This window comes from Procambarus clarkii, chromosome 67 (genome assembly GCF_040958095.1).
Source record: "Procambarus clarkii isolate CNS0578487 chromosome 67, FALCON_Pclarkii_2.0, whole genome shotgun sequence".
Taxonomy (NCBI): domain Eukaryota; kingdom Metazoa; phylum Arthropoda; class Malacostraca; order Decapoda; family Cambaridae; genus Procambarus; species Procambarus clarkii.
Genome location: NC_091216.1, coordinates 30,140,557 through 30,159,320, shown reverse-complemented (window position 1 = coordinate 30,159,320; position 18,764 = coordinate 30,140,557). Strand labels below are relative to the sequence as shown.

The 18,764-nt window shown below is 40.5% G+C and overlaps 1 protein-coding gene across 1 annotated transcript in view; it reads right to left on the bottom strand.

Annotated features, from left to right (window-relative positions):
- The window catches only part of LOC123767586 (uncharacterized), a 184,315-nt gene extending 169,439 nt beyond the window's left edge, over positions 1 to 14,876 (bottom strand). The window contains exon 1 of the mRNA XM_069310614.1: positions 13,984 to 14,876. The gene's annotated coding sequence lies outside the window, so the exon portion shown is untranslated. The remainder of the gene's footprint in view (positions 1 to 13,983) is intronic.
- Positions 14,877 to 18,764: the final 3,888 nt, after the last annotated feature.

The following is an 18,764-nucleotide window of genomic DNA, read 5'->3' as shown; positions in this document are numbered from 1 at the left end:
TACCTTTTGCACGAGTAAAAAGCGCTCCAACATCCCCTCCCCCACTCCATTAGGACGTAAATGAAAGAGTGCCTCACATATTCCCACACCGTATTAATTATTCATTAAAGCAAAATCATTTCACCATCACTTGTGGTCAAAGTCAACTCGACCTCGTCAAAGCACACACACTTTAGTGGGAAGGGGCAATTTGTGACGTGAGAGCAAGGGTGCTAAACCAAGCTCTAGCACCGAGTCTTCTAGAGATGATGAAGGTATCTGCTGCTCCTAGACGCGATGGGATCCCACCCTGGATACTAATCAAGGAGTGTAAGTCTTCTATCATATAATTTATTTTTTATATAACGTTAATAGAAAATGAGGCACGTTCTGCCTCATTATGCTGCTGTTCACATTATATTTATCTTTATTAAACTATTCAGGAACTTCAAACTTCACAACCAAAGGTCATTATTGTCATAAGCCAGCCCGTCCTCCTAAGATTTCCCAAGGTCAAGAAAACGGTCAATTTAAAGTGTCCTCTCCTAACCAACCAGAGAACCCAAAACAGAAAACGGAATAGCACGTCATCTTCGCGAGCCGCTTCCATTTTGTAGTACGACAATTTTTGGCCTTATGGAAAGTATAAGTTCGAAATGCGACGTTCTTTATAGGAGGACAGGTTGTATAAACAACCTTGTATGACTTCAGAGCTCATAAAGTGTTTAATAAATGTAAACAAAACCGTCATGATTGAGGAAGTATATAAAGTTTGGCAAGTGGTTGTGGTAATGCTTAGTGAAGCCTCACCCAAAGCACTACTCCCATTGTGCAAACTATTATTCTTGACGCGATTAAGACGCCTCTTCTCCATACAAAGGTATCTATTGTCTCTTTACAGCGACGAGCAAATTTACACTCCTAAAATTTAAAGATGTCAACCCTTTTGCAGACTAAATCTTGAATATTTGATGATAAGGCAATTCCATTATGACGGGAGAAAAATACCTTTCTTCTACATATACGAGGGAAGGCAACAGAAGATAAATCTCATCCCTTTGAAGGTGAACCATTAATTCCCAAGACTGAGAAGGGTGAGGCGCCATGCTGGGAGCGAGGGGTGAGGCGCCATGCTGGGAGTGAGGGGTGAGGCGCCATGCTGGGAGCGAGGGGTGAGGCGCCATGCTGGGAGCGAGGGGTGAGGCGCCATGCTGGGAGCGAGGGGTGAGGCGCCATGCTGGGAGCGAGGGGTGAGGCGCCATGCTGGGAGCGAGGGGTGAGGCGCCACGCTGGGAGCGAGGGGTGAGGCGCCATGCTGGGAACCTGTCTAAGACACCCTTATGAGTTAGCGATACATACCCTACATCAAAACACAAGTATTTGTGAAAACATATTGAGAGCATTATAAGGGGATCTCCGCCTCGTGCCTCGTGAAGGGACATTACCTTCTTGTGGTTTCACTGGGCCTAAGTACCAGTCCTGCTTTAAGGTTTACAATCCGTTTTCTAAATTTCCTCATCAGAGACGCGGAGACATGGATCACGGGGAAACATCAACAGGTAGGATGAGGTAATGTTGGACTTCTTAATTATTAACGACGGCGGTCACGGAAGCCGACGGTTTCTACCACGGACAAAAAATATGTAATATATAATCCTGCTCTTTTTGCTTTCCAAACTTTCCAAGACGTAAACAGGAGAACAAATATTCGTTTCACCCTCATCAAATATTATATATATATATATATATATATATATATATATATATATATATATATATATATATATATATATATATATATATATATATATATATATATATATAACACTGTCATCCGTATAAATAAAGCCGTACATATTTATAATTTAAAAATATGCGAGTAAATTTGTTCACAATTCAGGCAATTAGAAGAGGCTATGCAAATTCACATTTTTTTGTTTCTAAACAAAATTAAGCAAAATTGTTTAGAGTTCAATGTAAACGTTATCAAAGTCGCCTCTGCCAAGTAATTGGTCCCTAAACGAAGATATTCAGCAAGTTCAAAAATATGATTACTATTTAATAAATTGGATCATTCGGTTACCGGATGATGATTACAGGAGCAGCTGAATCATTCCGTTATTGAAAAAAGACATTGTTACCGCAAGCAGACGCTACAAAAGCCAACAGAACGAAAACAATGTTTAAAATTTTCGATCCTAAATTTGGGCGTTAGGAATAATTGCCGCCTAATTGTAGATAGCGTGGGAAAGTTATGTATTATAGCACGGGAAAGTTATGTATTATGGCATGAAAAAGTTATGTATAATAGCGTTGGGAAATTTATGTATTATAGCGTGGAAAAGTTATGTATTATAGCGTGGGAAAGTTATGTATTATTGTGTGGGAAAAGGTATGTATTATAGCGTGTAAATGTTATGTATTAAAACGTGGAAAATTTATGTATTATAGCATATAAAATTTATGTATTATAGCGTAAAAAAGTTATGTATTATAGCGTTGAAAAGTTATATATTATAGCGTAAAAAAGTTATGTATTATAGCGTAAAAAAGTTATGTATTATAGCGTTGAAAAGTTATGTATTATAGCGTAAAAAGTTATGAATTATAGCGTTGAAAAGTTATGTATTATAGCGTGGAAAAATGTTGTATTATAGCGTGGAAAAGTTATGTTTCTTTAATGGACTCGTGGCTTTCATGGTCTTGTCAAGCGAATGTGTTTAGCGACTCTTAATTAATTCATATTGTTGCCTTTTTAAAGCTGAAACTATTTTGTTGTTTGAAGGATAATCAGATCCAAGGATATGAGGTAGAAGGCTGTCCAAAAGAGGCAGGAGGATATCTAATAGCGAAGACATAAAGTGGTGGGGATCAGGTGAACATAGACCACAGCTGGGTGCTTGGACCACAGCTGGGTGCTAGGACTATAGCTGGGTGCTAGGACCACAGCTGGGTGCTAGGGTACAGCGGTGTACAAGGACCACAGTTCAGGACGGTAAAATAACCATAAAGATGGTGGTGATTGGAACGCTAAACTTTTTTACCGCGAATCCCAGTAAGCAGAAGAGTTCTACATCACAATGAAAATGGGACAAAAATATTGGCTGTTGAAGATTCGCTGGTGCTAAATGTGGATAGAACCTTCTGTTCTAGGGAGGCAAAAAATAGTTAGGTGAATCCACCAGCACAAGAGTTGAAATGAGCAGTTAATGCATTCCAATGGGCAGTGGCACAAAAAGAGAAACGGAGGAAGAAGAATGCGAAAAGAAGTTCTTCAAAGATAGGCTTTACCAACAGAAACTGCAGTCTGGCTATAATGAATACTGAAGTGGTATTGATTTTATCATTGTTACGTCACGTTAATGCGAGTTCTTTGAAGGGAGCGTTAGTGGAAGGAACCCCTACACCACACTGGAGTGCACGTGGGAAATGTGTAAGGACTTAATTTGGCATCAGCTCCATGCCTTAAGACCTACTAGTGGATTCAGTTGACTCCCAGGTTACACTACTTATTAGCGTATTATGGTTCAGTGGTTTAAGGCGTGTGCCTGGGAGTGCCCAGGTTGCAGGTTCGAAACACCTCATGGCTCCAAGCATTTCTCAATAATAATAGTAATAAGACTAGCTAGTCACACAGAACAACAACGAGGAGACGCACCAGCAGTGAAGGTTTCCCGCCACGTGTCATAATATACTTTTTAAATAATGTTTTTATATATTTCCCAGTGTGTGTTCCAGGCTTGTTTCAGGGAGTTAATAATTTTCATGCAATTGCGGGTTAGTTTTATTGTCATATTTTTTAGGTTAATATTTATTTACCGTGCGAAATACACGTATTTTGTGTTGGATTGCGTTACCTAATATTTGAAATGAAATATTTTTGTGAGAATTAATACATTTTTATAAATGTTTATTTTCAATAGAAATGTCTGAATTATTTTCAACGTAAATAAGACTTTTTATTTTCCATGACTGAATGACTATTTTACAATGCGCTTGTCTCATTTTCGACTTTAAACTAAGTGTACATAAAGCACGAACTGAGATCCAAGCATGAGGATCCAGAGCATGCCAAAATTACAGTCCTATTCGTCACTGTAATTCTAGATCAACAGCACACATAGACTAGATCCAATTGAAGGAATGGGTAAGATCAACGTGGCAAGTACAACTAGGTAATGAATCAAGGTCACTGGGTCATTCAGTCGATTATAAGTGAACGTGTTCAAGACCAAATTAATCACCTTCCTGCTAGAAGTGCCAGATCAACCATTTGTGGAGGGTATGTGGGCCTGGGAGCCGCTCAAAGCAACAGTGTGCACGTATATTTCTTTAGTTATCTATTAAAAATCTAACATTCCATAGGCACATTTCTACATGATATATGGGGCTACATATTTTTAGAATTGGGTATCTATTGTTGGGCCCAAACCCGTGAATGATTAGGCTAATTCTCTAGTCTATATTCGTCACGTGAAGCTTATTAAACACGGCTTATCTTCAGAAACGTTGATTCATTGATAGGCCTGTTCTATATTAAATGTAGTAAAAGCCTGATAATTAAAAATGGATTATTAACATTATTTACAATAAATTCGCATAATGCATTCACAGGATTCTCCGCCATTGACTAGGCTACGGAATGAATTCACATTTTGCCCTCATTTACGAATCTGAATTAATATAATTCCTTCATTTATAATAAATAAATAATTAGTCAATCCTTAAATTCAATCAAAGAAGCGCAGTAGAATTAAAAAAAAGACTAAATAAATTACATTTTGATATGTTTAGAAAACAACACTCTTAGCAAGGAAAGCTGGCCGCTCGCCGGCCCGTCAGACGCCTCGCCGCCCTCGTACCCGCTAAACCCTTTAGCATTACAGTAGTTGAAATTTCATTGTGAGAACAAATTGTTCACCTAGTGATTGATGCCGGTATCCTGCCACCACTTCGGAACAATTGTTCGGTCGAGAATTACCGTCCAGCACCTGTTGTACATGAGATATTACAACACGGTGGAGAGTTGTGTGAATGATCACCACGTGTTCTTCCATTACAAGAGCAAGTGTTCGGTCCAGTATTAGTGGATTACCTTGACAAACAGCTAAACAAGACTCGCACCGGGCAGCAACATCTCTCAGGTTCAAGTAAGTAGTTTACACTTGTTTTGTGTTTATGGTGTGACGACGTTGTTAGTAAAATTGTGAAACTTACTAAATCGGTCTCCCGGCATGGTAACGCCATACCTAAAGGTGAAGTTCAGTGATGAACATATTATAATTGCTACTTCTTTGTACGTTTAGTACACGAATTTGTATACATCAAACCAGTGACTGAATGAACTGCAATTGAATATTATAGAATTATTTCTGTTATGTAATATTGTCACTCGTACACAGACCTTCATTAAATCAAGACCCTGCCGGAAATATTTTTCACTGTTCCATGGACCTTTATGATTATTATTATATGAGCACAAAGCAAGACTACATTTATAATTACGTGTTCAGTAACCAGTTTCATTTGAATGACATGTAATTATTGATATTAAATAAAATATAGTCATAGGATGTTACATAGTAACTGTTTCATTTGAATGACATGTAATTATTGATATTAAATCAAATATAGTCATAGGATGTTACATTACGATTAGTGCTTGGGAAAGGGAATATTCCACAAAATAATACTACCCTCCTAACACACACCATATAGCAGTTGTATGAAGCACATAAATACACTGGAAAAGGTGTTTAGTGCCCTAATATCCACCAGACAAGAGTCAAGCAAACACAAGTCTGATCAACGCTCATATATTCTATATCTGTACAAACCCAAGGACGGTACGAGAGAGAGAGAGAGTCCGGTATCGTGTTTATCTCGCTGGTCGGTTGCTTCTCCTTTGCCCCTCTGCCATTTTCCCTAATCTCCGCCGTGTTGTAGAGGGTACTGAAGTGACTACAGGTGCAACGGCATGCTACAAAATGGCTTCCGGAACTAAATAAAAAAATAAGAGTTACGAGGAGAGACTAGAGGCGTTAAACATTCCAAAACTAGAAGATAGGTGAAAAAGAGGTGATATGATCACCCCTTACGAAATACTAACAGGAATCGAGGAATCGACCAATGACAAAGAGGAATTCCTGAAACCAGCAGCTTCACGAACAAGAAGACAGATTCATGCTAAGGAAACAAAGGTTCCGAAAAAATATTAGAAAATTTTCTTTTGCAAAAAGAGTGGTAGGTGGTTGAAACAAGCTAAGTGAGAAGGTGGTGAGACCTAAACCGTCTGTAGTTTCAAAGTGTTATACGACAAAGAGTACTGGGAAGACGGGACACCACGAGCGTAACATTCAGCCTGTAACTACACTTAGGTAGTTACACTCTCTCTCTGTGAAGTATCCCTCCCCTACACACATACACAAAGGCTACGACACCAACACAAAAGCTCATGCTCCCCTCACAAACCCACAAAACTCCTGTCCCTTCTACACGCATTTTTGCGGCGTTTCAAATAATTTGCTCGCTGTGTATAGTATGTTAGTAGTCGGTTCGGCAAACATGCTGAAACGAGAATAGAATAATTATTTATTGGTTCTCTGAAATTGGTGTTTGTTTTGTTTATCGGGCCATTGCGTTGTTTATTGTTCTGCAATACAAGCTCAGTAGGCCTACCTTGCATTAAGTTTAGATTAGAGAAAATGTGTGATATACAGAATAATGATCTCATCTAATAATATATTAAGATGGGGTCGTTAGTGGTAAGAAAAAAATATATATTTGGTTGACGTTTGAAACTGCAAGTTCAAGTTCAAGTAAGTTTATTGAGACAAGAAAAAAATACATCTCAAAGGGATAGAGTAGCTTAGGCTACTTCTACCCCCAAGGGTTTGAAACTGCGACTCTGAATGAATATAACTGGAGTCTTCATTTTATATATTTATAGTGCGTGTTCAATAACCCGACGTCACATCGAGAGGGTGCTGCACTAATGAATTGCAATCTACCGGTTGCAAGGTGATGATTTACTCTCCCTTAATTAACATGCCTTCCAGAATTGACCTTCGGTGATCATTCGCTCCATTGCTCCAGGGGTGATTTTTCCGTTTTTTTCAGAAGTGTGACAGGGAGTAGTCTTTCTACGGGGTGATCTTTCCGTGGTTTTACTAAGGGTTGTATTTCCTGGGAGTTCTTTCCAATGGGTTGGGTTTTTCCAGTTGGGTCCCAAGTACTGGAGAAGCATCATGTGACCTCCGTGGCTGTATCGGACAGCGAGTCGGGTATCTTTACAGTTGTTGTTCTATCGTTGTCTCCTTTGTTATCACCTGGGCATTACAGATTCTCTTCGCTGCCCTGAAAGTGATGTCTCCCGAATTAGTGTGTCCAATTAGGCATTCACCATGACAATAAATTTTGTGCTTGTCTTCAGTGATAGTTGGATATATACTGCATTGTTTTGTTTAGATTTAATACACAGCTACCGAGGCATCAAGCCTAGGGCTGAGTGCTTCGTCCACCGCTATGTAAATATACAATATTTCGGTGTTGTAAGGAAAGGTAATTATCAGGAAATAGCGCTAAGCCATTACGACTATATAGCACTTGGAAGGGATAGGAGGACAAGGTTTTAGAAAAAAAAAGTTGGAAGGAATTTTGCCCAGCGAATTGGAGGGTCGAGGATTGAAAACAGAATTGCTAGTAGCAAGGCCGTCGCACTACCGTCCAGTCAAATTAGCTGGCTTTCAGTTTTGTAATGGAAAGAAAAATGGCGGTAGGGAGGCAGCTACTCACGCCACGCTGAACCTAATCTGAAATACTCTATAAACTAATAAGATGTACCTTGAGGCTACCTTGAGGTGCTTCCGGGGCTTAGTGTCCCCGCGGCCCGGTCGTCGACCAGGCCTCCTGGTTGCTGGACTGATCAACCAGGCTGTTAGACGCGGCTGCTCGCAGCCTGACGTATGAGTCACAGCCTGGTTGATCAGGTATCCTTTGGAGGTGCTTATCCAGTTCTCCAGTTATCCAGTTGTAGTCCACAATAGCGTGAGTAATAACATTTAATTCACCTGGTTTATTGGAGATTGGAACTCACAGCTGAAAAATACGATACCGTTTTTCGTTCCCGAGTTTAACTCTCTACATGAATGAAGACTCCATGACTAGTGAGTACACAACCCTAAACACTGATAGTGTTGACTCGTCACTCTCGGTTATTGGGAAAATTCCGGTATGTTTAATTCCTGAAAGTGAGTGTTTTGCCTTTTTATGATAGGCTATAAAACGTTTTTTTATTTTATTCTGATTTGAAAAACAAATATTTATATTTACAGAACGTTACCAATATCTTCATGTTCTCAAGTGGTATACATTTTGTTTTGTTTTACTGAGTGAAGAGTCTTGGTTATGCGGGAAGTTTGTTTGTTCTCTGCGACTACGAGTGTTGATGTTTACTGGTAGGAATGTTGTGGCAGGCAGGAAGTTACACTCTCAGTGTCAGGACCAGAGTGCCAGGCACCGAGTGCCAGGACCAGAGTGCCAGGCACCGAGTGCCAGGACCAGAGTACCAGGCTCCACGTCCTTGAAAATTTCTCCACCCTTACATTCTACTACCTGGAAAATCCATCCAGCCTTATATTCTACGCCCTGGAAAGTCCCCTCCAACCTTTCCATGCCCTTGACAGTTTCCCTCTAGGTTTTGTCCCATAACATTCTCTCCACAGGTGTTTACATCTTCCCAGAGCTGCTTCCCTATCACCCTCTCTCATGTCATTTGGATACATATCTGTTTAATGTTTCCATTGGCTAGTTCTCCCCTTCGTTGATAGGTGATCTTTATGTACGGCGGCGGAGGGTGAACTCTCGAAGGCAATTATAATTATTATTATTATTATTATTATTATTATTATTATTATTATTATTGGGGAAGTGAGGGTTGTGGGGTGTGTGGGGGGGGAGGGGGGTCAGCGCAGTAACAAGGTAACTTGTTGGAAAGACAACATAACAGGAGGGACATAAGAAACAAGACAATATACACACAAACTTGTCCCTGCGCCACAGGTAAAAACAAAAATTCACCTGCATATTTGCTAATTATATTTTGCTTACATTTTCAAGGAATTTGCTTCAATTACTCTAATTGCCAATTCCTCTCTCTCACCTGCGGCGCAATTACTACATTTAGATTTTATAATTTAAATTTGTCAATTTCAATCCGCTCTTAAGAGTTGCATCATGATTTGAGTTGTAATTCTTAAATGAGAGGCTCTTTACGCTCTCATTAGTTTGTATTCATTCCTTTATTCCTTCACCCTCGTTATCCTCCTTCCATTGAAGGACTCACTATGTTTTTAATCTGTTTTCGGAAGGAAGAGTATTAATATTTTGAGTAATGTATATCTCTTGCACCATGAAATTACCTGGGATGCGAGTTTATTTCCACTCTACTGCTCTAAAAGGTTTTCTTTTAAACCAGTTTGTAACCAAAGAACTCCTCCTTGTGAAGGATTCAAACCTTAGAAAGGATGGCGCATCAAATACACCAGCATAACCAGTACGCTATCCACTTGACCACCACAGACTGTTAAAAAGGTTGGAAGTCGTGAGACTTATCCCCAACCCCCAACAGCACCAGTTCTCTGTAGTGACTGATTTGATGAAACTGATTGATGATCTCATGGCCATGACTGGTGCTGTTGGGGGTTGGGGATAAGTCTCATGACTTTAATTTTATTAACTAGTCTAATCTGACAAAATCTTAACAAACCTAATCTAATTTAGCAGAACCTTAACAAACCTGGCAGAGCCTTTACAACCCTAACCTAACTTAACGGACAATTAACAAGCCTAACCTAATAGAACCTTGACAAAACTAACCTAACTTAAACTCGTCGAGGGAATCGTGGCTGGCTGAAATTACTAGTTTGGAAGTGAAGAAAAAGGGTACAAATCTTCCCATAATTAGACAGCAATGGAATCATCATCAGAGAGCGAGCCTCGTGTGATTGCAACATTCCCATTAATATATCAGCACATTACATCACCAAAAAAGGTACAAACTCATTAAGTGATATATCAGTTTAAAACGTCACTCTTGGAAATTGGTTGTGTGGGAGAGTGTTCTCGGAAGCATCACAGTAATTGGGTGCCGCATCGGTCTTTGTCAAAAAGCACAGTGGAGAAGCTGGGAGAGATACATTGAGGCATAGCTTGTTACTCGGTATATATGAACTGAGAGTATAGCTTGTTACTTGGTATATATGCACTGAGTATAGCCTGCTTCTCGGTATATATGCACCGAGAGATTGATTTAATTCTAGACAATGTTTAGCACTAGAATATACTTGTTGGTTGATAATTCAGCTCTTGTTATGGTGCTAATGATACTGACGATGTTGTTAGGGATAGTACGATAGTTGATAGTACGCCGACAACTACTTAAAAGCGCAGCATCCATTTGTGATGAATTTGAGCGCCTGAGTTCAAATTCAAGTATGTTTATTGAGATAAGCAATAAATACATCTCAAAGGGATAGAGTAGCTTAGGCTATTTCTACCCCCCCCCCCTAACGCCTGAGAGAAACAGCACAGAGTATCCGTCCGTGATCATAGTCCCGGATGCACCGCCACTGGGCGTGCTCTCTACCATCTCTGTGCTACACACACAAACAATCCATAGGTGGGATGGTTTCACTTGGGTGGCGACAAAACTATTATTCTTTCTTGTATGCAAACATAATAGCTCTGCTGCTCAAAATACCTTGCTATAGGAATCAATATCTATATCAATTAGAATGTTTGTCAGTGTGTCCGCAGTAGAAGGCCAGATGCTTTAGGCTACTTCCACCCAACTTTAACACATGAAACCTGTAGGGTATGAGCGTCAGGCTCCGTCCACGCGTCATGAGTTAATAAATATCTTAAATCATAAAGTCCTTCCACCGCGATTTTCATGAAGTGAAACACAGTTAAGGGGTTGTGAACAGAGGCGTCAATTTTAAGAGTCTGTCGGTAGGATAGGGTAAATGGGCCGTTTTTTATAAAGTCAATCTCTTATTCATGATTTTGGCCGCATTGTGGGAAGAAAATGTTTATATTCGCCTCGATATTTCACGAGTAAGGTTTTGTGGAGCGGCGAGAGGAGTCCCGGAACCTTAAGACAGGTGATTTGTAGCTGGCTATTACCAGGGTGAGAGGAGAGAGTATAGGCAGCCATGATGTATGGGACACTACGGGGGAGTCCCCAGGAGGAGGAGGACCTGCTGGGCTGGGGAGGAGGATCTGCTGGGCTGGGGAGGAGGAAGACTGGCTGGGCTGGGGAGGAGGGGAGACCTGCTGGGCTGGGGAGGAGGAGGAGGGCCTGCTGGGCTGGGGAGGAGGGGAGACCTGCTGGGCTGGGGAGGAGGAAGACTGGCTGGGCTGGGGAGGAGAAAGCACGCTATGACTGAAGGGATTACTTAAAGCAGATAGCACGAAAGCAAGACGACGAGAGAGAGAGAGAGAGATTGGCAGAAAATGGAAGGGGGGATTAGGAGAGAGAGTATGGGTGGAGAGCGGGAGATAAAGATGGAGAGAGGTCCGAATTAAAGAAGGGAGGTAGGGATGGAAAAGTGAAAAGGAGAGTGTGGAATGTAGATAGAGTTGAGGAGAGGAAGGGAAGATAAGGATGGATAGCATGGGAGGGACGATATCCAATAAAGGAGCGATGGGTAGACAGGGAAAAAGAAGTAGACAGGGAGGAACGATGGAGAGCTGTTGTCATAGTATTGTCAAAACACTTTATTAGTATTTATATTTACACCAGAGAATGTTTGTCTGTCCAGCGTTGTAAGTCAGATGCTTGCGGCTAGCCTCACCCAACTTTGCATGGTTACTAGTCTCAGGTACGGGAGGGACATAGGCTGATTGGGGTCAGTCCTATTGGGTCTGTTAAAGAAGGGGCAAGTAAAGCCCCAGTAGTGACCCCCCCCCTCTCCCAAACAAATTAGTGAAAGATGGCTGGTCGAGTCCTTAGATTTCTTCTCAAGAGGTTAATGAACGTTAAATTTAATTTAAACTGCATGCGTTTTAGAGAATACAGATTACAAATTTTGAGCGGTCCAAGAATTTAGATGTTTTATTGCGTGGATTCGAGCAGTAAAAGCTCTTTGCACGTTCTCCAGCATTGAATGAGGCTGTTATTGTGTAACAATGGTTTTTGTGTGTACTCGCCTAATTGTGCTTGCGGGGGTTAGGCTTCGGCTTTTTGGTCTCGCCTCTCAAACTGTCAATCAACCGGTGTACGGATTCCTGAGCCTATTAGGCTTTATCATATCCACATTTGAAACTGTGTATGGTGTCAGCCTCCACCGTACCTGTGTGTATTTAATGTTTGTGTTCGCAGAATCGAGCTATTAGCTCTTCGACCCCGCTTTTCTGACCAATCTATTTTTCCTCTATTATATCTACTACATGTATTTCTCTCTACCCCCCCCCCCCCACACCAGGAAGCAGCCCGTGACAGCTGACTAACTCCCAGGTACCTATTTACTGCTAGGTAACAGGGCATCAGGGTGAAAGAAACTCTGTCACGTTTTTGAGGCCTTAATTCAAATTTGCTTTCGAGCCATAGTAGAGGTCCATATCTTTTTTAGATTGGTAGTTGAGAGAGGCCAGATCCTGTCTGAGCCCGACTTATGGCTCAGACGCCAAGGTGTTGGTTGGCCCGTAGTGGATAAGCAAGAGAAACTGCGAGAGTTGTTCGTCTCTCCGCCAGTATGAGAAAGGCGCCATTTATCATGGCTGGCCGATGGTGGAAATTGTGGTCGTCGCTCTCAGGCGGATGGTTGTACAAGAAGTATTTTATCTGAATGTACCTATGCCCACTATTTCACTAGTGATCTCGACGAGGACAGGAGGCCGGCCGCATGTCAAAGGTCCCTCATTTGTCCAGATGATTTTATGAGCTGAATTTTTAAATTGAGCATTGTTTTCACGTTTACGAGTTTGGCGGGTAGGCGGTTCCATGGATTTATAAGCCTATAGGTGAAAAGGAGTCTCCTGTTTTATCCTACATTAGGGCTTGTTGAGCTTGAAATCATTGCTGCTTGTTTGTGATACATCTGATCATTTGAAGAAGTTGTCAAGGTCATTATCTTTCAAATTGTTCAGTATCTTAAGTTTCGATGAGATCAGCCCTGTCGTTGTTGTTTTAGATTCAACTACTAGGAACAAAAAATTACAAGCAGCACGGGCTATGGTGAGCCCGTCGTACTCACCTGGCACAGGAGATGTGCCTAAGTCCTGCCTGGTTTGCAGAGTTGTTAGCCCTGAGGCCCTCAGCCGTTCCTGGTATGAGAGTCGACTTAGTTCTCGAATGATTTTTGTTGCCAAGTTTTGAACTTTCTCCAAGCAGCAGTGTAGTAGCTGGGGTGGTGATGGTGCTACAGGTGGAGACACTGTAGCCACATTAAACTTACGAAGATGAGACACGGAAACGTTACAGCAAAATTTGCTGCCACAATTTTAACCTTCAAACTACTAGTCTGTAAGCTTGAGAGCCTAGTCGTTTAGTATAACTAACTACATTTGAAGTTGCGTATGAAGTCCGCTTTCACTACCTCACTACTTAGTGCATTACTTTCTATTTATTAAGAGGTGGGACCAAAAAGACAAAGCTCAATCTTGCCAGCACAATAAGTGGGGGACACACAGCAGTACACTAAAACTGTATCCACGTCAGTCATTTCGGGGTTGACACCTCTCAGGTGGAAGGGGGAGGGGGAGGGGGGGGGGATATAAAATGGTACCGCCCCAGCCAGGGTTATGGTTCTGTCATTACTTGCTGAATATTTGGTAACGCTATACAGGTTTCCGAACCCCTTGGGGACGAGACCCCGTCGGTTAACATGTAAGTTCGTATACGAGAAATGGAGGAAAAAAAAATTGACAAATTTACGAAAAAACTCTAGGGAAAAAATCGACGGGTTCATAGCGTAAATGCGACTGTATTTTGTTTGTACTCACCAATAATTGAAGTCCTGATCCGCTTATGTTGATGATCGATGTTGATAAAGCATAGTTATTTACATGGAAGAGGTGGTGGTGGATGTTGAAGTTGTTGGGTTGACTGAAGTTATTGGGTTGACTGAAGTTGTTGGGTTGACTGGGTCAACATGCGATGAGTCAGGTGCAGGTGATGCAATGCGAGCTTTCTTGGAAGCCATTGCAAAAGACTCTTTAATTGACATTTGTTTCATTCCCTTGGCTCTTGTTTTTAAAAACTTCATATACAAATTGTACTGACTCATCATGTCCTTAGTTTCATACTTGCTGTAACTTTTGAGTCATTTTCATTGCTTGGTGAAATTTACCCGCCTTTTCCAGGAGCAGCCAGCCTGCCACTGGCTTCTTCAGTCACCTCACGTCTGTTTGTACCACTCCCACACTGCGTTATCAACACTCTCCACCTTTTCTTTACTTACTACCTTTCTATTTCGTATTGCCTTATCACTTTCACTTCTAGAGAAATAGTAAACAATGACAGGTTTAGCCTTAAGATCAAAAACAGTACTTTTGCTAATGCCATATTCAGCGCACACGACACTTTTCGTGACACCACTCTCCACCTCCTTGATTATTTCAACTTTCTTCTCAAATGTCATCACTGACCTCTTTCTTTTACGTAACCCGCTTGTAGATGCTTTCACTGACACAATGCGTGCCTTTGGAGTCGACATGGTGCACGGATGTTCCTTGATTGTGCTGATATGGAAAACAAAGTCACGGAATGAACACGCCAGCCTCGTGGCAAAGTCAAATAACGGGAACACTAGGCCGTGAATCTGTGACGTCAGAGGGTAGCAGGCACCAGACTGGTGGCGCCCGACACGGTCACTGGCCAAACTAAACCATCTTCCACTCACCACCAGGGGCCGGCGCTACGCTTTTTATTATTATTATTATTATTATTATTTTCTACCACAGACGTGGCCACACATTTACAATGTTAAACAGCATATATATACATTTTCTTCTGTCCTCCATGGACAGGGTTAGAGATGTGTTAAACATATAGTTCAAGGGTTTATTGAACAATCAACCACAGAAAGGTGATTCGGTGCTTTTAAAATGCTAAGCTAACCTACATACGTAAATGCATAGATAGACAGATTTACGTATGTCCTACATAAAGTGTTCGATGTGTCTTTTACATAGTGTCATAAATGTGCAGGCGCTACGCTTGGCAGACCGTTTCCTCACCCGAATTTGGTTCGTGTAGGGTAACCCCAACATCGGCCGGTGTGAAGCTTGGCGGACTACTTCCTACCCGAACTTAGTTCGTGTAGCGTGACTCCCCAATCTGGAAACTGGAAGTTTCGGATAACTAAAGTTCGGGAACCAAGTGGTGCTCTGTACCAAACTCGGTCACTTAGCGGCCATTACCAGGTGTTAAAGCAACCCGTTCTTATTTGTCACAACGTACAAAATACACTGCCCTAACCTAATCAGAAACGCACACACAAAAGCCACCCACCTAACCAACTCAACCGATGCATAGGAAACAAGGATTTTTGTGAGCCGCGACTTATCATAGCATGTTATATTTGATAGGAAACAAGGATTTTTGTGAGCCGCGACTTATCATAGCATGTTATATTTGGTACGTTGGTTACCCTAACGTCCCATAATGTCGTATTAGTTGAGAGGTCAGGCTGTTAAGAGAGGTATCAGGGGGGGTGAACGTCTCTGCTCATGGTCGCTATCTGCTGAGTAGGAAGCAGCAGATACCTGACTAAATAAACTCTTGGCTGCCACTTGCACCAGGCTAGACGACCGGGCCTGGTAAGGGGTTACAGAGGTGGGAGCTCCGCCCAGAGAAGGCGATGGAGAGTGTCGTTGACAAGTGGGAGGTCGGGGAAACCCTGGGAATGAGAGGCTATATGTGTCAGCCAGTAACAAGGCCCGGAGACTAAGGACGCGAAATGGTATGGTGGACTGTAATAAGATGGGAAGGGGGGTGGAGGTTGTCTCCCGTGTGGACGCTGGTTGGAGGTCGTGTCTCCCGTGTGGACGCTGGCTGGAGGTCGTGTCTCCCGTGTGGACGCTGGCTGGAGGTCGTGTCTCCCGCGTGGACGCTGGCTGGAGGTCGTGTCTCCCGTGTGGACGCTGGCTGGAGGTCGTGTCTCCCGTGTGGACGCTGGCTGGGGGTCGTGTCTCCCGTGTGGACGCTGGCTGGAGGTCGTGTCTGGTGTAATATCACCGGTCTCGAACGCTGACAACTTCAGTTGATGAATCCTCAAACATACTCTGAAAGAGAGATTAATTGCTTTTGACAGAGGAAACGAGGATAACTAGAGGGTGTGGACGACTGGCCTTCAGTGTGCCCCGCTGCGTGAAGCGACTCATCAATTAGCCTTTTTTCCGCTCCATGTACCATGAAAAATCTAGGTCGTAGAAAGTGTAAATTTGTAGAAATTTGAAATCTCTTTTAAGGTTAAAGGGCCGTTGGTTTCGAGAGCTCTCAATGGGAGTCGGGGGTCTTGCATAGTACAGTCGCCGGGTCAGATTCCCAGTGGAGCGTTGTGGTCAATATATCTTCCTTTGCGGCTGCTGTAGGGATCAGGGTCTCCCGTGGTTGCCGCCGGTGATCAGGAGGCAACCAATCTTCCCCAGTACATCCTGGGGATGGCCAGTAGTTCGGCCTTGGGGGACCTCGATACAAACCTAAATAATAATAATTCATTGTGTCGGGGGACAGGCAGCCAGTGTATCCCTGTATTATTATTAGGTACCGGGATTAGGCATTATATATATATATATATATATATATATATATATATATATATATATATATATATATATATATATATATATATATATATATATATGTGTGTATATATTTATATGTATATATATATATTTTTATATGTATATATATAATATATATACAGTATATATATATATATATATGTATATATATAATATATATATATATATATATATATATATATATATATATATATATATATATATATATATATATATATATTATATACTGTATATATATTATATATATATATATATACATATATTTATACATATATATATATATATATATTATATACTGTATATATATATATATATATATATATATATATATATATATATATATATATACATATATTTATACATATAAATATATTATATATTATATATATATATATATATATATATATATATATATATATATATATGTCGTACCTAGTAGCCAGAACTCACTTCTCAGCCTACTATTCAAGGCCCGATTTGCCTAATAAGCCAAGTTTTCATGAATTAATATATTTACTATAATTTTTTTCTTATGAAATGATAAAGCAACCCTTTTCTCTATGTATGAGGTCAATTTTTTTTTATTGGAGTTAAAATTAACGTAGATATGTGACCGAACCTAACCAACCCTACCTAACCTAACCTAACCTATATTTATAGGTAACGTTAGGTTAGGTAGCCAAAAAAAGCTAGGTTAGGTTAGGTTAGGTAGGTTAGGTAGACGAAAAAGCATTAATTCATGAAAACTTGGCTTATTAGGCAAATCGGGCCTTGAATAGTAGGCTGAGAAGTGCGTTCTGGCTATTAGGTACGACATATATATATATATATATATATATATATATATGTCGTACCTAGTAGCCAGAACTCACTTTTTGGCCTACTATGCAAGGCCCGATTTGCCTAATAAGCCAAGTTTTCTTGAATTAATATATTATTTCTAATTTTTTTCTTATCAAATGATAAAGCTACCCATTTCATTATGTATGAGGTCAATTTTTGTTTATTGGAGTTAAAATTAACGTAGATATATGACCGAACCTAACCAACCCTACCTAACCTAACATATCTTTATAGGTTAGGTTTGGTTAGGTAGCCGAAAAAGTTAGGTTAGGTTAGGTTAGGTAGGTTAGGTAGTCGAAAAACAATTAATTCATGAAAACTTGGCTTATTAGGCAAATCGGGCCTTGCATAGTAGGCTGAGAAGTGCGTTTTGGCTACTAGGTACGACATATATATATATATATATATATATATATATATATATATATACTGTATATATATATATATATATATATATATATATATATATATATATATATATATATATATATATATATATATATATATATATATATATATATATATATATATATAATGCCTAATCCCGGTACCTAATAATAATACAGGGATACACTGGCTGCCTGTCCCCCGACACAATGAATTATTATTATTTAGGTTTGTATCGCGGTCCCCCAAGGCCGAACTACTGGCCATCCCCAGGATGGCCAGTAGTTAGGTGGCCAATTAGTAGTTAGATGGCCAATTTTTCAAAAGGTCAGATGTAACACAAAGAAAAAGCAATGGTTTCAAGCTCAACAAACCACAATGTAGGAGATGCTTTTTCACCCACAGGATTATTTACCAATGGAACCGCCAATCCGCCGATGCCGTAAATGTAAAAAATATCGATGTATGGAATGCAATTTATCATAAAACTTTTGAGAGCATGCAACATTTTCTTGAATATGAACTCCACATTCTCCGCAGAATTATTACAAATTGAGAATCAGCCTCTATAAAGCCATATCTTTGCTTTCAGAAGAATATTTTCACTATAAATATTTTAAATCAAGCTTTGTATTTGTTTCAGACTATAATACATGAAGCTGAATTAAGATATCTGTATGTGCCAGTCGCTTCATTCGAAGTATGGATGATTAGTTTTTAACTCATTCTAAGTGTTATAAAGGATG